The sequence below is a fragment of the Neolamprologus brichardi genome, chromosome 9 (genome assembly GCF_056152115.1).
Source record: "Neolamprologus brichardi isolate AB-2024 chromosome 9, ASM5615211v1, whole genome shotgun sequence".
Classification (NCBI taxonomy): Eukaryota; Metazoa; Chordata; class Actinopteri; order Cichliformes; family Cichlidae; genus Neolamprologus; species Neolamprologus brichardi.
Window position 1 is genome coordinate 14,055,533 of NC_142112.1, and position 12,874 is coordinate 14,068,406.

The following is a 12,874-nucleotide window of genomic DNA, read 5'->3' on the forward strand; positions in this document are numbered from 1 at the left end:
CTGCTGCTGCTAAGTCCCTCTAAGGTGAGGAGTGTGCACCTGTAAGGATACCATGAAAATACTGAATTTATTTTCTCCTTCTGGTGTTCAGAAGTGATGGTAGATGTACTTAACATAGTTTTGAAGAGTGAAGAAGCTTTACAGACCTGTGACCAGGGTTTGTCAAAGGGCTCCTTCCACCGTTAATCCTGATTTAACCCACAGTGATTCAGGCAGTTTCAGCAGTGATCTCTGGACCCCAGAACCACCTTCCTCAGTGTCTGCACAGTCCTCTGTTCACTTGTTTCTTTTCAGCCAAACTCACTCACTGCCGCTTCTCATATTTTTTTATCTTCTTGTTTATGCATCTTTTTATATTTTATCTGTCAAACTCTTCCTGTCCCAATATCTTAGGTCAATATGAGTTCAGGTAGTTGAGTTTAATGAGTTTTGTGAAAGTTAGACTACAGCACAGCTTAAAATACCATCAGATTTAAATATTAACTCTTTCCTTCTATGAAAAGCGTTTCTGGCTCCCTGCCTGTTTGTGCTGGCACAGCATTAATGGTAGTCTCATTCACTTCCAAGGTGGCTGCCAGGCACCAGAATACTTTGTTTACATCCAGATGTGTTGACCTTGACTGAAGCTCAACTCAAGTAAATGCAGAGCGTTGAGGGTGTGCTTTAAGAATTATGAAGAAATATAGGGAGGAGCGCCATCTTGTGGAACAGCACATTAATGTAACTTTACCTGCTTACCTGATGTCCCTTGTTTACCTCATTCATCTTATCTCGTGTAGAAAAAGCAGGATTTATAAGTACTTCAATAATGAGTTGTTACATGTGTGCTGTAGTGATTAGCCAGAGTGGCTGTGCACACTTACTTGTTCTAAATATTCACATGTTGTGCTGACAGTGTTGGGAAGGTTACTTTTAAAATGTATTCCATTACAGATTACAGAATACATGCCCCGAAATGTATTCTGTAACGTATTCCGTTACGTTACTCAATGAGAGGAACGTATTCTGAATACTTTGGATTACTTAATATATTATTATGTTGTTTACAACTACATGAATGTACTATTGCTGTGATTTATTACTGTTACTGAAGGTCCGCGGCTCCGAACCGTAGTAAAGGGACCTCTGGCTAATACGGTGGGTTCTGTGTCGGGCTCGTAGCCGAAAACTAGCTTTACTTTGTTGTCTGGGTCAACTTTGCTAGCGAGAGACAGAGAGAGGCGTTGAAAGGCTGCTCCAACAGAACTTATTGTTTTTGGAGGAAAACACGAACACGGTGTACAGTCGAGTCTTAATAGCTTACTTACAACTGGGCTCGTCAGGCACTCTTCTTGGCTGCAGTGGTTATTATTATATTTACATGCTTCCAGCTCCCGTTTTTGCTCGATGACAGCTCGTACTTTTCCTTTTTCTCCCTCCCTCGCTCACAGACACATAACGTGTATGGCAGTCCATTCTCCCTGCAGCACGGACTACACTGCCTATGATGCTACATTCTTTAGAGCTATACCTGTAGCATTCTGCCTATTAGCTTAGCACAACAACAACTGCGCTCTCTCACCCAGGAAACACGCAGAGAGAGAGAGAGAGCGTAACCCTGTAACCATGGCAACCGTAACGCTGCCGCCTGGAACAACAGAACGTAGCTGTCAAACAAAACCCAAACAGTCCTGACCCGCCACAATATGAAACAGGGAAGTACCGCCGTGTAATCCATTTATTTCAACAAAGTAACTGTATTCTAAATACCACCTTTTTAAACAGTAACTGTAACGGAATACAGTTACTCATATTTTGTATTTTAAATACGTAACGGCGGTACATGTATTCCGTTACTCCCCAACACTGTGTGCTGATGAATAATATCTTCAGGTTTCACTAATAGTCAAAGAATATATTAAACAGCATTTGTAAAAGTCATCATGTTTCTCTGGCCTACAAAGGCTGAAAGAGTGTGGGCTCCATCATGTTCTCATAGATCTGTGGATGAAAACTTTGCTGCAGTCTTTGAAGCTTTACTTCTCAATGTTTACATTTGGTTTTACTTTGGTCACCAGGTAACATCACAGAGGTGGTGGATGAAGATGATTTGAATGAACTGACCAGGCTGGTGTTGTTCACTGTCACCCACTTCAAAGGCATCTGGATAAATAAGTTCTCGTGGTCTAAAACTTATGATGCTCAATTTTGGCTCAACAAGGTAAAAGTGCTCATCAAAACAGAACACTGACTATGAAACTATAACCTTGTAAAGTCTATTGTCATTGCAGTTGTGGTTGTTCAACATGGACAGTTTCAAATCATGAGCAAATATACAAGTAATATCTGTGAGCCAAAGTTTGGATTTCAGACTGATGTTAAGGATCGGTTTCAGTTTCTCTGCTCTGCGTGATATGTCAGAAATTGGCCCCTCCTCTTTTGTTAAAGAGGGACAGCCAATCAAAATGGCCTAAAGAGGAGGGAGCTTTAAAGATGAGGAGCCAAAATGATTAATGTGAGACTGCATTAAGGCCCAGTGTGAGATAAATAAGATTTATTTGGGAGTGTACGACATACAAAGCTTCTTTACAAACTACTTTAATAAAAGTCATGAGAATACATCTGTGACTGGAAATGATTATTCATGGCACACAGCTTCAAAGCCAAATTATCCCTTTCGTTTTGAGAGTCATTTAATTCTCTTTAATCCACAAAACATATTTCAGTGAATAAAAAATGTTATTTTAGGCTAAATGTAATTTCTTTTGTCTTCAGAACGACTCAAAGTCTGTGAAGATGATGACACAGGAAGAAGACTTTGCGTGTACCTTCATCGAAGAAGCAAACTGCAAGGTTACCATTATATTTATATAAATCACTGGAATAATCAGATTTAATTGCAAGACTGAGTGATTGTAATGTATGTGTGTATCAGTAGATTTATTTGCGGTAATGTTTCAAACCCTCTGCTGGACAGATTCTAGAGATGCCTTACAGTGGGAAGGAAGTGAGCATGCTCATCTTTTTACCTGCAGAGATAGAGGATGATACAACAGGACTGGAGAAGGTAGAACACTTACACACTCGGGATGTTCCTGGTGACTCATTTCTTAGTCAACTAAACGAAGAAAACAAACTAGACTGACCGAATTATTACAGATATTAAGTTAAATCTAAAAGCTGCTCAATATCAAACTGTGTAAACAAAGTGATTTGAAACTTTTAATGACATTCTTGAATGAATCATGCTGCTTAACTGTGCAGCACCTCACATCGTGCATTAACACTGCATGTTATACACCAAACAGACAATAAAGAAGACAAACACTTCAAATGATTGATGTTATACATGATATGAAATCATGTTTCTACAAGAGGTGTTAACACATTGAAATATATTCTTAAATTTAGTTACAGCACTTTCAGAAAGACATCTACTGTGATAAAGTCTACTCCCCACTGCTGTGTAATCAATTATTGTAAATGTAAATGTTATCAGGAAATGATCAGACAGGAGAGGGTTTTCAGGAAACACTGTTAAATGTTCAGTTTCTATGCCATATGTTAAAACAAGATCTAGAGTGTGATTAAAGTGGTGGGTGGGTTCTTTTACATTTTGAGAGAAGCCAATTGAGTCTAACAACAGATTAAATGCCATGTTGAGGCTGTCATTTTTAGCATCTACATGGATGTTAAAATCACCCACAATAATTATTTTATCTGAGCTCAGAACTAAATTAGATATAAAGTCTGAGAAATCAGACAGAAACTCTGTGTAAGGCCCAGATGGACGATAGATGATAAGAAGTAAGACTGGTTTCTGAGCTTCACAGCTGGGGTGGACGAGGCTAAGCATCAGGCTTTCAAATGAATTAAAAGTCTGTCTTGGTCTTTCGTTAATTAATAGGCTGGTGTGAAAAATTGCTGCCACACCGCCCCCTCGACCTGTGCTTCGAGATTTCTGGTAGTTAGAATGACTCGGGGGTGTTGATTCATTTAAACTAACATAATCATCCTGCTGCAACCAGGTTTCTGTAAGGCAGAGTAAATCAATTTGTTGATCAATTATTTACTCATATATTAACAGAGACTTGGAAGAGGGAGACCTAATGTTTAATAATCCACATTTCACATTTACTGACAGGGACTAGAAAGAGAGAGCATATTTCTCCTGTTTTGGCTTCCCTTCATTGGCTTCCTGTTAAATCCAGAATTGAATTCAAAATCCTGCTCCTCACATACAAGGTCTTAAATAATCAGGCCCCATCTTATCTTAATGACCTTGTAGTTCCATATCACCCTATTAGAGCACTTCGCTCTCGCTCTGCAGGGGATCTGATCTAGATTATCATATTAAGATTTGGGACACATCATCAGTAGTGGACCTTGGATTCATCAGGTGTTTCGTCCATTATGACTAGACACCCTCATCCAAGGAAGCCCTGCCAGGGTTGATCAGGCCCCAGAGTGTGTCACTGGTTTATGTTAAATTGTTATTTCTCTTATTCTTTCTTCTGTTTAGTTAAAAAGGATAAGTGTAAGTGGATGGATGGATGGAAAGCAATAAATCATCCATCCATTTTCTTTTCTATCTGAAGTTGGGTACCAGGGGCAGCAGTTGAAGCAGAGAAGCCCAAACCTCCCTCTCTCCTCCAGCTTATCTGGGGAGATGTTAAGGTGTTCCCAGTCTGGCCGATAGATTTATTCTCTCCAGCAGGTCACAGTGTATGCCTGGTGGGAACACCTTACACTGGAGGTGCCCCCTCAGCTGTCTCCTTTCGATGTGGAGTACCAGCAGCTTTACTTGGAGCCCTTTTCCAAAAACTGAACTCACCCTATCCCTAAGGAGAAGCCCATTTACCTTTTGCAGAAAGCTATTTTCTACCGGTTGCATCCTCAATCCTGTTTTTTTTTTATCTTTAAGTAGCAATAATAGTTAATTAAACAATTTTAACAAAAAGATCAGGCCTAGATTAATGGATTTAAGGCGTTTCTCACCAACAGTGCTCTATTTGGTGGCAGATGGCTGCATAACATTTAAGACACAAAAATGTACAATTTATTGGTAAATTTGCTTCTTTATACATCTGGTACTAACTAGTGACAATAGCAGTAGTTGACTAGTTGTGTACATCCCCAACACACACGCACACAATCTCTAATCACTGATATTGTTTCCATCCCAGCTGGAGAAGGAGCTGACCTACGAGAAATTTGTGGCTTGGACTCATCCAGGCAAGATGCAAACATGTTATATTGATGTGAGGCTGCCTTGATTTACACTGGAGGAGACGTATGACCTGAACACAGTCCTGAGCAGCATGGGCATGGTGGACGCCTTTGATCACACAAAGTGTGACTTCTTTGGTGAGACATACATTTGCAGTTTGTTGGTGTTTATGAACATTATGGTTTTGAATGGACTGGTGGACTTTTACATGACAGTCCTGATACTGGGAGGGAGGTGTTCTGGTTCATCCTGCCGAAACCAGCTGTACTCTCTGACACTAATCACTAATGACAGGCTGTTAAAGTGACCTTATGAAGGTTTTTTTTTCTTCATGGTCATTTTGCAGATATAACACTTTGACAGAATAGTTGAGAGGAAGAACAGGAGAGGATGAGTTGAATGGCATGCAGTAAATGGTCTGGAAACACTTAAACCCAGGCTCCTGCAGCACCTTTGGTATTTTAGTTGTCAGCTCAGTCAGATGATCTATATCACCACCTAGCCTTATCAGATTTTAATTTGAAAAAATCCTCTCAGATAAAAAATGAAAATGCAGCATTATGTTCATTTAAAATGTTCTCCTTTCACTTCTCTGTCACAGGCATGTCTGGGCGCAAAGATCTGGTACTTTCAAAAGTCATCCACAAGGCTTTTGTGAAGGTCCACGAGAAGGCAACTGAGGCTACTTTTTTGGCTATGTGTTGGGGTGAGTTAAGTTCGGGCAAGATAATGCGGGGCAATTTAAAATCCTTCATCGCAGACCCCCCCTTCCTCTTCTTCATCAGACATAACCCCACCATGAACATCCTGTTTGCTGGTCGGTTCTGCTGCCCTGTGTGAGCTCTGTGTCCTTTAGAGCAGCTCAGTACCAGAAGTCTTTAGTGTTTAGTTGGAGAACCTTTCAAAATCACTGCACAACAGCGCTGTATTCATATTAATATACAGCTCTATACCATAATTTTTGTCTTTTGATTGTTTGTTATATTTTGTAGTTTTCTATTTTCAAAACTTTCTCATCTTTAATGTTATTTGTTCAGATGTTTATACCGTACTCTTCAAATGTCCCATCTTCTGATCAGAAATTTATCAAAGACTGTTTAGTGGCTGAAATAAGACGAACTGCTGCATGAAGTATAATTTACGTTTGATCTTAATTTCTCATTGACCTCACACTGGCCGGTTCGGGACAATCAGCACGTACAATGCCCACTTCTGCAGTAGATGGTGACCAGGAGATGGTATCTGTACTTTCTTGTCTCATTGTTGCAGGTTGTGAATTTCAGTATACAGTAATTAGGCCTCGGTATATAGAAGTCATGAACAAAAATATCTGAGATCACGATGAAGCTGTGTCATGTCTGATATTGACATGGCTTTATACCAACTCTGAATCAATAATGTGCCACGTTACCTCTCTCCTTGTCTCTTTCTTGCTTCCTTTGTACAGGTTTTAGGCTTAAAACTTTCCTTTTTGCTAAAGCATATAGTTAGGGCTGCATCAGGTGACCCTGAATCCTCCCTTAGTTATGCTGCAGTACATGTAGCCTGCGGGGTGGATTCCCATGATGCATTTAGAATTTCTTCTTCAGTCACCTTTCTCACTCACTATGTGTTAACAGACCTCTCTGTATTCAAACATACTTGTTATTAATTAAATAAATTATTATTTCTTTTTAAACTGTCCATTTTCTCATTTTAACAACTCATTTATTTCTATGTTCTATTGTGAAGAAAATGTGGGTTTATGACATTTGCACGTCATTGCAGAGAGTGATGAAGAAAATGACTGGGTTAACTGGAGTTGATGAGGACGACTAGGCCATTATTACTCATGGAAGAGTTTAGCAGAAATGTTCATGAGGTTGGCGTGAAACTTCTGTCCAATAAACGTCCATCTTTACTGTCTCAGAGGTTAGAATAAGATACTCCATCAGCGTCAGGTTTCAGCTCCTCCACAAAGAGAAGACAAGTGTAAAGAGGCGAATGGGGCATTATGAGGAAAATCCAAGCCCAAGTTCAGATCTCAGCTCTTTAACAGCAATTACAGCTATTAGAACATTGAGGCATTTAACACTTAGTGTACCTTGACAGCTGCAGCTCACTTTCTTTTTTTAAATACATGAAACAAAAGTACTGGTTTCCACTGTTGTACTTCATAGGGAACAAACATCAAGGCAGTGCATCAAGGTATTAGGCAACAGAACATTAAACATGAATAGTGTATGAACTGAGCAGTCATTCATCTTAAATGTGAGGTAGAAGAGGCAAATGGTAAAAAATGGTTTAAAAAAACCAAACAAAAAAACCCTTCAATACTCAGCTTAACGAGTTGTCCATTCCGAGTGATTCACTTGAACAAATTCTTCAGGATCAGTAAGCAACCTAACAGGGGTTTGTTGTATTCAAGGCACATCACAACCTTCTGGATACATGTGAATAAAAGCTCGAGAGTCTTTGCGTATTGTAGGTCTAGTGCACAGACCAGACTAACCAAAAAGCAGGAGAAATGAGGCATCCAGATTTGTAATGGTTTATACAGCTGTACATAACTGGGAACAAACATCAGGTAGCGCATTAAGGTATTAGGCAACAGAACATTAAACATGAATAGTCCACGAAATGAGCAGTCATTCACCCTAAATTTGAAGAAGAAGAGCCAAATGATTAGGAACAAAGAACAAACAAAAAAGAACACTTGAATTTTAAAAGGCAGATAGTTTTTATCTGTGGATTTGTTTTTGTAAATAATCTTTCAACTATTTTCATGTTTTCTGGTTTATGCGTAACAATCTTCTTGCAATCTTATTCAACAATACATGTATTTCCAACAATTTTGCTGCTCTTGCTCTTGACGAAGGCGGTCGCACTTTTCTCCTCTCCTCCTCTCCCTTAGCTTCTCTGCTTAGCCTCTTATGTCCTTGTCTAGTCTCGTGTTTTTTGTATTACTTTTCCCTTGAACACTCTCTCACAGTCTGTTCTCTAAAACCTAAAAGAGGAATTATGGATTGGATCAACTGGTCCCTATATGCAATTGACACCCCTTTCTCAACGAGAAGTTTGGGCTTAGGTGAGCCTGAGTGCTGAAGATATCTACCTATTCGCAACCATGATAACAGGGTTCTGGCTGATCGGAGCTGGCTTGGCCCTGACTTATCGAAGAATTAAGAAAGCGGAACCAGCTTTTCAAGCCTCCACAAGGCTGCCTGCTGGGATTGAAACAATGGGAAGAGGTGTGAGTTTCTCAAAATGGGCTCATTGAGTCAGCACGGATAAGATCTTGGAAAGGCTACGGCTGCCGTGAATACTCAGAATAAGATCTCTGAGTGCAGACTGGATACATCTCGGAAGGGCTAGCTCGGAATAACATCTCTGAGCGCAAATTGGATGACATCTCGGGGAGACACACTGCCGTGAGTTCTCAGAATCGGCTCCTTGAGCACAAGAATGACAACATCACAGAGCGCAAGTATGGCGAAGCTCGTGGCTCTCCAACGGCAGATTGAGAGACCAGTTTTGGACTGTAGAACTGCTTTGAAATTCATATGAGCTGTTCGCACCAAAGTAAAAACCACCATCACTTCATGCGGATACCCTCTGGGCACCAGCTCCGGTCTCAAGGCTGGAGCCGAACAAAAACACCCTGATAACGACTGTGTTTAGACTGTTCCTTCCCATTCCATGCAAGGCCACCTGGGTTGGCTGGAAGACTGTTTATTTAGCCTAGCAGGGCGAAGGACACTGTCTCAGCTGAACTCTGGACACGCATACATACATATACACTGACATGTACACACTCATTCCCCCTCCCTTTCCAAACGCCTTCGACGCTTATTCCCTTCCGATGCTGATGGTGGATCAAGGAGACCAACGCACAGGCTGCAGGCCCGGATGTACTGTCTACACTAGCTGTCTCTCACCCTTTACCCACCCCTGTTGCTTTTCATGTGTTTCTTTGTTGTATAAAGAGTTTTTTTTCCATGTGCTATGTGCAGAGGTGTTTTTTTCTGTTCTTAAACTGATCTCCCTGTTGGAGCTCAGTCTGGGGGGAGTTATTTTTTTCTTTTTATCTTTCCTCATGTGGTGCATTTTTCCATTGTTATACCTCTCTGACCTGTCTTCCTCATGTGATGTTTTTGTATAATGTATGTATGGTCGGAGGGTAAGATGGCGCCTCCATTGCGTGCAATAGGTCGGCAGCCTTATGAAATTTCCCCTTGTGGGACTAATAAAGATATATCAAATCAAATCAAATCAATAGTTGATATATGGGAGAAGACAAGTCAGATGAGGACTGTGTTGAAACTCCTTCCTGATATACAGCCTGGTTCTCCTTGAGTTCTGAGTGATGTCATATGTTCGACTGAACAGCTAGGCAAAGGGGTTGATGCTGAGGCCAGTACACTTACATCACAAGTCCTGACGAACTTGGAGGCATCTTCATGTGGGTACACAGGAAATGCACAAAGGACAAAGGCCCGTCTTATATTTACATCACGCTGTTCCTAGATGAACATACAATATCTATTAGAATAGTAGTTACACAAATGCAGAGTAAAAACAAAGTGTTGGATAGTCATATTCTGATTGTCATTGTTATAGATCGGGGGTGTCCAAACTTTTTGTGTAACGGGCTAAACTTGTCAATCTAGAAGTGTAGCCCTACCCTACCCTAGCCATAGATGGTAAATTCAGTATTTTGGATAACCATATTTTTAGTAATACACATTTTAAATGAATAACTTTCCATTGTAAATACTTCAATAACTCACAAAGGAAAAACTTCCAAATGTAAACCAATTTTTACAAAAGCAGTACTTGTTTGGACTTCTTTAAATTGAAGCTGATAAATCTTTTTAACACAACACTTTTTGATAGGATACTTTTTGTCAAGATGTCCTCCTAAAATGACAACCTTGTATCCATGGCATAATCACTTAATCTCGGGGCACAGTTGAAGCAATTGACACTATGGCTTCTTACAGCTGTGTACAAACCATCTGTAATTCTGAATCATGTGAAATGAAAAATTTACCTGAATGTCATAAATTCTCATGAGCTTTGCTAGTTCCTCTGCAATCTTGCCAGTCTTGATGGCCTTGTATCAGAATAAAGTGATGAGTCTAGGCGTGTGTCTGTCCAGCTCCTTTTAGAATTGAGTGCACAGGTTAACATTGTTGATTCGGTGGAACTCTGCAACCACCTGTACATGAACAGAAATACACAGAAATTAACAAAGATGAATTAGGAACAGAATTGTGAATGTATTTTAAAAAGTTCTCAGGTTAGCAAAACCAGGCTGTTGTATTTTGGTGGAAGTTCATTTTGGGAATATTTCCAATAAATGACTGGGTTCAAAAATAACTTTTTGGCAGGACTCCGATGCTTGTTTTCATCTGTTTACCCCTATGTAATCACTTAAGTTGTAATTAACTGCTGCATGCTAAGCTGCAAGAGTGCACTGAGGATTGAGACAAAATATGGTCTACAAACCAGCATTATATTAGTTTTTATCAGATAGTCCTCCAGTGTGTTTATTTTTTGCTTTAATTATATTGTGCAGTTATTTGTTACCCTGAAATGCTTTATGCTTAACAACAGCTCACTATTTTAACTTATTTTTGAACTCTTGTGATCAGTATGATCAGATTGTGTGAGTTTCCATACTAAAAGAGCTGTAGTGATAAAATAATTGGCATAAGATACACTGATTTTTGGCATGGTATACTGCAGAAGTTTTGGTTTTTTGTTGTTGTTTTTTGCATAATTTACCTTTTAATTAAACTGCATTCCCTGTATTGTAAGAAAACTAACATTGTTTATATGTCACAAAATTAGCAAACATGAATAAATGGCAAAAACAATATACCGTATTTCCTGGACTACAAAGCGCACCTGAATATTAGCCGCACAAGCTAAAATCAGGGGAAAATCCTGTTTTGTACATACATTAGCCGCACCTGACTAAAAGCGCAGGTGTTTCAATGTTGACTTATCATATGTAAGAGAATATGCACAAAGGGAATTGTCAGGAAAGAGATGGCTGTTTGGAGACACACCCCTTTTATTAATATTTTAAAAAACCGGTTAGGGGTACATATTTGCATAACCTTTTAGGTATATGCACAAGTAACGGTAATTACAAGTACCAAACATGTACTGTGCTTCATAAATGAGTAACAAATGTAGTACATAACAATAACCTACAGCACACCAGAAAAATAGATTCGGACTACCTTTTAGGCTCAGGTGCAGTGACACGGCTTTAACAAGAAGAAAAGTCAGTCATTCACCACCATCTTTCTCTTCTTCCTGCACACTAAAACCACCAAAGTCCTCTTCTCCAGTGTCGGAAATGAACAGGCTCAGGATGGCTACGTCCTCCACTCTCAGCTTCTTTCCTTCGTTGTCACTTTCAAAACCAAACAAATCCTCGTTGTCAGTGTCAGAGTCGAACACCCTCAGAAGGGCCGTGGCGGTGTCCTCCTCTCCATCATGCAGCAGTCCAGCCCTTCGAAATCCGTTGGTGATCATGGATGTTTTCACATTTTTCCACGCTGTCAGAATCCACTGATGGAGTTGAGCATAACTTGCTTTTTGCAAGTTTATCGCCGCTCATCATCCACGCCTCCCGCTGAATGCGTAGGCTACTTTGAAGTTTGTTTTTCGCGCTACTTGTACGGCACTGTGTTGCCTGGCGGATGGACATGTGACCAACATACCACTCTTGAACCCCGATACTGTGTGTCTGATCACATGCCCTTCCGCCAGGCAACGTAGTGCCGTACAACAGCGGAACAAACAAAACAAATCGTCTTACGATATCACAAAAATCATGGACAATCCATAGAAAAGCCGCACCCGACTAAAAGCCGCAGGGTTCAAAGCTTGTGCAAAAAGTAGCGGCTTATAGCCCGACAATTACGGTAATTATAACATATTTTTATTTGACTTATTTTAGGTCTGTGAAGCCAAACTTGATGCTGGGGATTTATTTTTGTCAGTGGAGTCAAATGGTAAGTTACAATTTTATCATATTGGAAACACCACAGATTATATTGTAACTTAATAGCTCTGTAGAACAAATGATATAAAAATTGTAGTGTCAGGGTACTTCTTAAGAAGTAATATTGCACTATTGATGATCGCATGCAGGTGGCATAAACTAAATATTCAGACGTGCTACCAACAAATGATTCATTAACAAAAGCAATGGAGCAGACTGTTTAGGTTCTTGTGGTTGTAATAACATCCATAACTGAAGGATTGTCATTAATTTATTTTCACAGGTCTAGATGATCACATCTGACTTTGTCATTTAAATGAGGTGGACTTGCAAACTTTGCACTCTTTTGGGTAAATTGCTGTCCACTACATATACACAGAATGTGCACAGTATTTCAGATATAAAAAGGGAGTATGTAATGGACTTGTTGGCTTTAATGTAAAAAGCCTGTTGTGTAACTTTAATGAGGCAGTTGGACTAAAACAGTATTGCTCATCAAGGTAAGCATCTGAGGAATAAGGAAATTGTTACTTGTCTCAGTGTTCTTTTAATCGCACGTTTACTAAAGTTTTACATCACATAAGTCATTGTGGTGGAATTAAGGCACGACGGGACCACAGATCCATGTTTTGAGCCATCTTTATTTGATATTTCACCACCAC

General features: G+C 39.8%; 1 long non-coding RNA gene and 1 pseudogene across 2 annotated transcripts in view; one reads left to right on the top strand and one right to left on the bottom strand.

Moving 5' to 3' along the window:
- The window catches only part of LOC148101224 (leukocyte elastase inhibitor-like), a 32,789-nt pseudogene extending 25,951 nt beyond the window's left edge, over window positions 1–6,838 (top strand). Inside the window, exons 5-9 of the transcript XR_015719607.1 lie at window positions 2,058–2,200; window positions 2,755–2,832; window positions 2,957–3,046; window positions 5,166–5,346; window positions 5,811–6,838. The product of XR_015719607.1 is annotated as a leukocyte elastase inhibitor-like (transcript). The remainder of the gene's footprint in view (window positions 1–2,057; window positions 2,201–2,754; window positions 2,833–2,956; window positions 3,047–5,165; window positions 5,347–5,810) is intronic.
- Window positions 6,839–9,201: 2,363 nt separating this feature from the next.
- On the bottom strand, window positions 9,202–11,465 carry LOC148101225 (uncharacterized). Its single transcript, XR_015719608.1, has 3 exons — window positions 11,443–11,465; window positions 10,242–10,409; window positions 9,202–9,711 (listed from the first exon to the last, which is right to left on the bottom strand). It is a non-coding gene; the product is annotated as an uncharacterized LOC148101225 (long non-coding RNA).
- Between the last annotated feature and the right edge of the window lie 1,409 nt (window positions 11,466–12,874).